At 46.5% G+C, this 7,213-nt stretch overlaps 1 pseudogene; it reads left to right on the top strand.

The window, feature by feature from the left end:
• Positions 1-31: 31 nt before the first annotated feature.
• Positions 32-4,201, top strand: LOC100906052 (uncharacterized protein K02A2.6-like; annotated as a pseudogene).
• Positions 4,202-7,213: the final 3,012 nt, after the last annotated feature.

Below are 7,213 nucleotides of genomic sequence, written 5' to 3'. Positions count from 1 at the left end.
CATTGTTGGTCCTTCATACATATGCTATCGTTGCAACAAGCCCAACCATCATTCAAATGACTGCAAGTATAAAACATATGAATGCGAGAAATGCTCCAAAATCGGACATCTCGGCAACGCTTGCAAATCGAGAACTAACAACCAGCAACCAAGCTCCTCAAGAACCCGCGACACAACACGACGACAAGTCAACGCGGTGTCGAGCCTCACAAATCGAGTGACAAAGACGGTTACCATCAACGGCAAACCTATCCAATTGACACTGGATACAGGCGCACAGGTCAGTCTCATTTCGACTAGAATCTGGTCAGCCCTCGGGAAACCGAAACTGGAAACGCCCTCCGTTTCGCTCACGGTAGCGGACGGCAGATCTCTAAAAGTTCTTGGTACCTTATCATGTACCGTCAAATTCAATAACATCGAATTCCACGGAGAATGCCATGTCACCGATAAGTGCGAACTCTTAGGACTCGACTGGATCAAACGAGATCCGCAGCTAGAATCATTGCTGACGAGCGATACACAACCTCAAATACTTCAAGTGGAACGCCGTAAGCCAAGTTATGATTCAGAGAGCTTGGAAACATCCAGAAAGAGACTCATGGAAGAATGTATGAAACAATTTCCAGAAATCTTCTCAGACGGACTCGGAAAGTGCAAGAATTTCGAAGCGAAGTTCTCCCTGAAGGATGACATCAAACCCACCTTCAGAAAGGCAAGACCAGTAGCTTACGCGCTTTTACCGCAAGTTGTAGAAGAATTGGAGAGAATGCAAAAAGAAGGTGTCATCGAAGCAATCGACCACTCCGACTTCGCCACACCGGTGGTCATCGTGAAAAAGAAGAACGGAACCATCAGGATGTGCGCAGATTACTCAACAGGATTAAACAAATCCATTGAAGATGATGTATACCCACCCCACAACTGATGCTGTATTTGCACAACTAAATGGAGGACGTTACTTCAGTCAAATCGACCTTGCGGAAGCTTATCTACAAGTACCAGTCGAAGAAAAATCACAAAAAATCCTCAGCATAAATACTGTCAAAGGATTATTCAAAGTCAAACGACTACCTTTTGGGATCAAGACAGCACCCAGCCAATTTCAAAGGCTCATGGACACAGTCACTGCTGGTCTCCCTGGAATAGTCACCTACTTGGATGACATTCTCATCAAAAGTGAAACGATCGAGGAACACGAACAGAAAATAAAACGCCTGATGAAGCGTCTACAATCGTTCGGACTCAAAATCAGAGCTGAAAAATGCTCGTTTCTACAAGAAGAGGTTAAATTTCTAGGGTTCATCCTAAATAAACATGGAAGAACACCTGACCCGGAGAAGACAAAAGCAATCACCAACATGCCGTCTCCCACCAACGTTTCAGAACTCAAGTCATTACTTGGTATGATTACGTTTTACAGTCAATTCATTAAAGACCTGAAAGACCTCAAGGAACCGCTGAACGAGCTACTCAGAAAGGATACGCCGTTCATTTGGTCCAAACAATGCGAGCAGAGTTTCCAGAAAATGAAGCAAACACTTCTATCGGACCTGTTACTGACGCATTATAACCCTGACCTTCCAATCATCGTAAGTGCGGACGCCAGCATGAAAGCGGTTGGCGGATGTCTACTTCATGTTATGCCAGATGGAACTCAAAAAGCCGTCATGCACGCCTCAAAGTCACTCACGGACGTGGAACGCAAGTACAGTCAAATCGAAAAAGAAGCACTTGCATTAATTTTCGCAGTTCGAAAATTCCATAAATTCATCTACGGACGACATTTTGTCCTGAACACGGATCATAAACCTCTTTTAGCGATCTTTGGTTCAAAGAACGGAATTTCAGCCCACAGCGCGAATCGTCTTCAACGCTGGGCAGTCATATTGCTTGACTATCAATTCACCATCCGATACAAGTCGACAACCACTTTCGGAGAAGCTGACGCTCTATCGCGTTTAATCGCAGACCAACGGACTGATCAAGACGAGATCGAAGAAAAAGCAGACAAGGTCATCGCTAACGTGGAAATAGACGCCGAGCATAATCTAGAAGAAACCATCGCGTCGCTCCCAGTAACCAGAGAGGATATCCGGAGGGAAACCCTACACGACCCTTTGCTCCATCGGGCAAGCAGACACATTTCCGGAAAATGGCCAGAAATCTCGAGAAATGACCCCTTGTATTTGTTATACTCAAGACGTTCTGACCTAACAATCATGGGAGACATCATCATGTTCCGAGATAGGGTTGTGATCCCTGGCAAACTACAACACCGAATCCTCAGCACACTCCACGAAGGACACCCAGGTCAGACTCGAATGACCATGTTGGCACGATCCTACGTCTATTGGCCAAACATGGACAAGGACATAATCAACTTCGTAAGACGTTGCGAAGATTGTCAACTGGCAAGTAATAATCCCGTCAAAATCCCGCTGCAACAATGGCCGCGACCAGACGGAGCTTGGAAAAGACTGCATGCAGATTTTGCAGGTCCCAAGAACAACATGTACTACTTGATTGTGGTTGATTCATTCTCAAATTGGCCAGAAATAGCTCCAATGAAGAAAATCACCACCAGCACTACAATCCAACAATTCGAGGAAATGTTCACCAGGAATGGACTCCCCGAAGAAATTGTGACCGACAATGGAACACAGTTTACCTCAAGCGAATTCGAAGAATTCTGCCGTAAATACGACATTACTAAGAAATTTTCAGCTCCAAATTACCCAATGTCCAACGGACGAGCCGAAAAAATGGTGGGAATATTCAAGCAGGCCCTCGACAAAATGTCTAACGAAGAAACCACCAACAACGCAATCGCAAAGTTTCTCAGGACTTACAGAATTACACCGTCAGAGGCACTCGGAGGAAAGACTCCCGCAGAACTATTCACCGGACGGAAATTCAGGACAACTCTGGATTCCATCATGCCAAAAAAGAACATTTCATCTGTACAAGCTTACAGGGACAAAAGCAAAAGGGACTTCAATCAACACCACGGAGTTCGCCAGAAAACATTTGGAGAAAACGATCATGTGTACGTAAAGATGCACCGTCGAAACAAAGAATTCTGGACACCGGGCACCATAAAGAACCGGGACAACGCCTTCTACGACGTTAAGGTCGAGAACAAGGTAACAAGACGACACGCTAACCAACTGAGACAACGTCACGCTGACGCCTCAATCGGCTCAAGACAAATGATCAATGGATTCCAACTAGCGTTCGATCTACCTCTGCCAAGTGAGCAACATTCTTTCTCCATCAAAGGGAAGAGAGACCCAGTAGGTCCAAAAAACACCCATCAAAACACACTATGATACACTCCAAACACCCAAACGAACACCACAATTTATTCCAAAAATTGAAACACTGATGAAGAAACTTAGAACAGTGGAAAAGAAACATGGTGTGAATGTTACTCAACAAGATAAAGATGAACTCATGATGAGTATTCAGGAGTTAGAGAAAGAAATCGCTAACAGCGACGATGTTGAATTAAAAGACTTGGTAGATAAAACCAACGCCCTCGTTACGATCATGGGACATAACACCACGACCGCGGAGCTGAGATATAGGATCTCTCAAGAAGACACTGATCCCGAAGAGATGTCAAATCTAATGCAATCTCTCTCCCTCGCTGAGAAAACCTGCCGCAAAAGGTTGACATAACTGAGATACTGGAGCAATGTGAGGTAGTGAATACCCAATCTCTAGTAGCCGAGCTTGCCGAAGCAGCCGTGAATGTTAACATCAACCCAACGTTCTCACAAGAGTCTCGGGGCTTACAAGACAAGTCCCAAGAAGTTCCACACAGACTCATTTAACACGATCTTCAAAAGAAAAAGGTGAACTTCGAAGGAACTTATTCGAAGCATCATCATCCGAAAAAGATCCAGCCAGCGGAATTCAGCCCATCCCCGAAGATCGTGATCCAGACAATACTACCCCAGAGGATGCAGGAAACGAGAGCGACGACAACGAAGAGGAACCGACAACACCGGACGAAAACCTTCTCGAGACGTCGATCTTCCAGCACCAGCAAAAGGTCTCCTTCAGAGTAGACGAAAAGGACTACGAAGAAGAAAACACCGAGACCAAACGAACCAAAAGGATTCGAAAACATCCTTCCTTCCTCGATGTCACGCATACTAATGCCCCGCGATATAAGTCCTTAAAGTTTGACTAAACCAATTGCTCTCTAAAGAAAGGGAGATGTCGCGGTCGGCTTTCCAGCCTAACGCGTAGACTGGAAAACTGCTAACCAGATTACAACGATTCTGAGTCAGCATAGCGGATATCGAGATGTCAAGGTTAAAAGTGGCCCTTGCTCTAGAGAACTATAAAAGGAGCCACCGATCCCAGAATAAACAAGTACGAGCAAGTACGAGCTGAGTAGTAACCAGGTGAACTCGACGGTGTCCTCCTTGATGTTCCAATACCTACCGCCTTACACCACAACACACGGGGAACCGCGGGACGTTCTTCTCCGTTTGTTGTTGAGCTGTCGAACTCTCCGCGATCGGCGAACAAAGTCGTTTGTGCCCAGCTGAGGTAATGGTCTCGAGATAGTCATTTAAGCGAACAATAAAAGTGCTCATGAGAGGGTGTGGTTACCCCCGAGTGTGCTCCGATTCGAGGAATGAATCCGCGTCCTTCCCCAACTCAGACATAGTCTCTTTCATCCCTACTCTCAGCATTAGTTCCACGAGTCATGGCGTCCACTTCCGGAATTAGAAGTCAAAGAGGCCAGAATAAACTGGCACATGATGGCCACCTCTACGTCAAAGCCTACGCTCCGAAGAGCGGTACACAGTCGTGGCGCTGTATGTATAAAAATTCATCGATTGGCTGTAAGGCCAAAGCTTACACCCTGGTCAGTACGGGGGAAGTTGTCAGACTTGTTGGCGTGCACTCAGATCCGCCGCGAAGAGGCACAGAAGAATCAAGTTACTCTACGCCCAAATCAATCAAACAACTGCGGCTCTTCATTCTACATAGATAGAATCCAAAGATAACTGAAGCTGTTTGTACTCGATTCCTGCGTATTAACGACTCCAAAATCTCAGGAGGAGCGTCTCCTTCAATACGATTCCCGTAAACCGTAAAGCATCGCTTACAGTACGAGGCTCTGCTTAAACGCGAAATTTCAGGTGGGATGTAGTCTCTTCAAGCAGCATCTTATCTAACTGAGTTTGAGATTCTCTCAGCCATCCGGTTTTTGGCCCAGTTGGTTTTGGCCCAGTAGGTTTTTGGCCCAGTTGGTGTTTGGCCCAGTTGGTTTCGGCCCACTTGTCCGTGTTAGTCATCGTCGAATTGATCTGGAGCCAGAGATCTCTCAGATATCGCGTGTTTCCTTCTGAGATGATCCATGAGCGAGCTCGTATTCCTGACACTCTTCAGGGTCTGAGATGCGGATTAGCATGGTGTTACAAGTGTTTCCGAGAGGCTTCCGTAAGCTATGAGCTATGAGTCGGGTCACAGTCTGTCGTCTTCTCGAAACAGACGATCCCTCCTCGTTTCTCTGATATATTCACAAATTTTTCCAAAAACTTCTCGCGCATTTCAACGAAACATGCACCCAATCAAGACGAGACACTCACTCATTGCTAAGCGTGCTCGAGAAAAAAGGACACTACCTCGGTCCCTGGGGACCCCGAAGAACTCGTCTCTCCTATCAAAACAGAAGATACACACGATACAAACAAGTGGACGGAACTCATGCCGTGATTGGCGACACGAGAGCTCGAGCCGTCGAGCACATTTGACCGGGCTTTTTCAGTTCTTCGGTAGCTAACCTTCAGGCACTGTGAGCACAGAGCGTGAGTCGAGTTCTTCGTAAACCACCTCCATACCCAGCTTTTTCCGTTGATCACTTCCCGAAATTCAGACATTCCATTCGACCTTATATCTCATAACCGAGAGACCCAAATGAGAAAATGGCCCCCTGAAATCAGTTTATTGGAGAATGATGGATCTACCTTCTACCCGGCAATACGACGACAGACTTTCTCGAGAGCGTGGCTCGAGAGCGTGATAGACTGTCACGCATGAAAACAATGCAGACTCGAATGAACGCATTGAATGGCAATTGTAAATTATATCGAAAATTATCTTGTGAGAATTCCAGTCATGTAAATAATCGCGGTCGAATTTAAACGCTCCATTTTCCCTCTCCCTGTCGAACCGCTTGGAGAGCTGTCACAACAATAAATCAGTCGTGCAGAGTTTTGTGAAGACGACGTATCGAGTCCTCAGTTTCCTCTCGAAATGATGCGAACGCCGCCAAAGTCAGGTATTCAATTGTGAAGAAAACTCAGCAATTAAGTCAAGGCGCTGAGCGGACAATAATTGAACGAGACCCGATACCCGATCTGTGCGAAGGAACTTTTCATTCGCATAGAATGTAGGTAAATACATATGTAATCGAAGACATTCCGGCAGAATTCGAGTCCGGCGAAGTAGCTTTTCGTTCAGATGAGCATTTCCGAAAGATTATTGGGAATCGGCGCTCTCCAGAGGTGCTCGATGGACGGACACTTCTGGAAAACAGCGGCGAGAAAAATGCGCTTTTTTTGCGGTGAACCGCAAAGAACGACGGATTCTTTTGCGGTTTTAAACCGCCGAAAATTGCGATTGTTTAAAAACCGCGGTTTAAAACCCGCACAAAGCCTACTTATCACCCGCAGACAAATGGCTTAACAGAGAGATCCCACAAAACCATAGCCGACATGCTCAGCAAGTTCATCAACAACAGAGCGAGCGACTGCGACGAAATCTTGCCGTTCGCAACTCATGCATACAACACAACGCCGCAGAAGTACACGACCTCCACGCCCTTCTACCTAGTTCACGGCGCGGAATCCACAACGATGTTCGACGTCGGTCTCCCACCGACACCTAGGATCAACGATTATTCCGTGTCAGCACGAGTAGAAGAACTCTGCTCGAAGCTCGAGGAAGCGCGTCAACTAGCCCACGATCTCGCAGACAAGGAAAAAGAGAGCAACAAACTGCGATACGACGACAAGAGACGGGAAAACCCGCGGAAGATATGCGATCTCGCTCTGCTCAGATACCCGAAACGCACAGTCGGACACTCAGACAAATTGCAAAAGCCGTTCTTCGGCCCCTTCAGAATTACATCCAAGAGGGTCCGGAGACGTTTGAGATAACACCTGAACCAGACGCCGAGCTGCCT

This window comes from Galendromus occidentalis, unplaced genomic scaffold, assembly GCF_000255335.2.
Source record: "Galendromus occidentalis unplaced genomic scaffold, Mocc_1.1 scf7180000076950, whole genome shotgun sequence".
Lineage (NCBI taxonomy): Eukaryota > Metazoa > Arthropoda > Arachnida > Mesostigmata > Phytoseiidae > Galendromus > Galendromus occidentalis.
The sequence above is the reverse complement of the archived record's forward strand: the minus strand, read 5'-3'. Positions and strand labels throughout refer to the sequence as shown.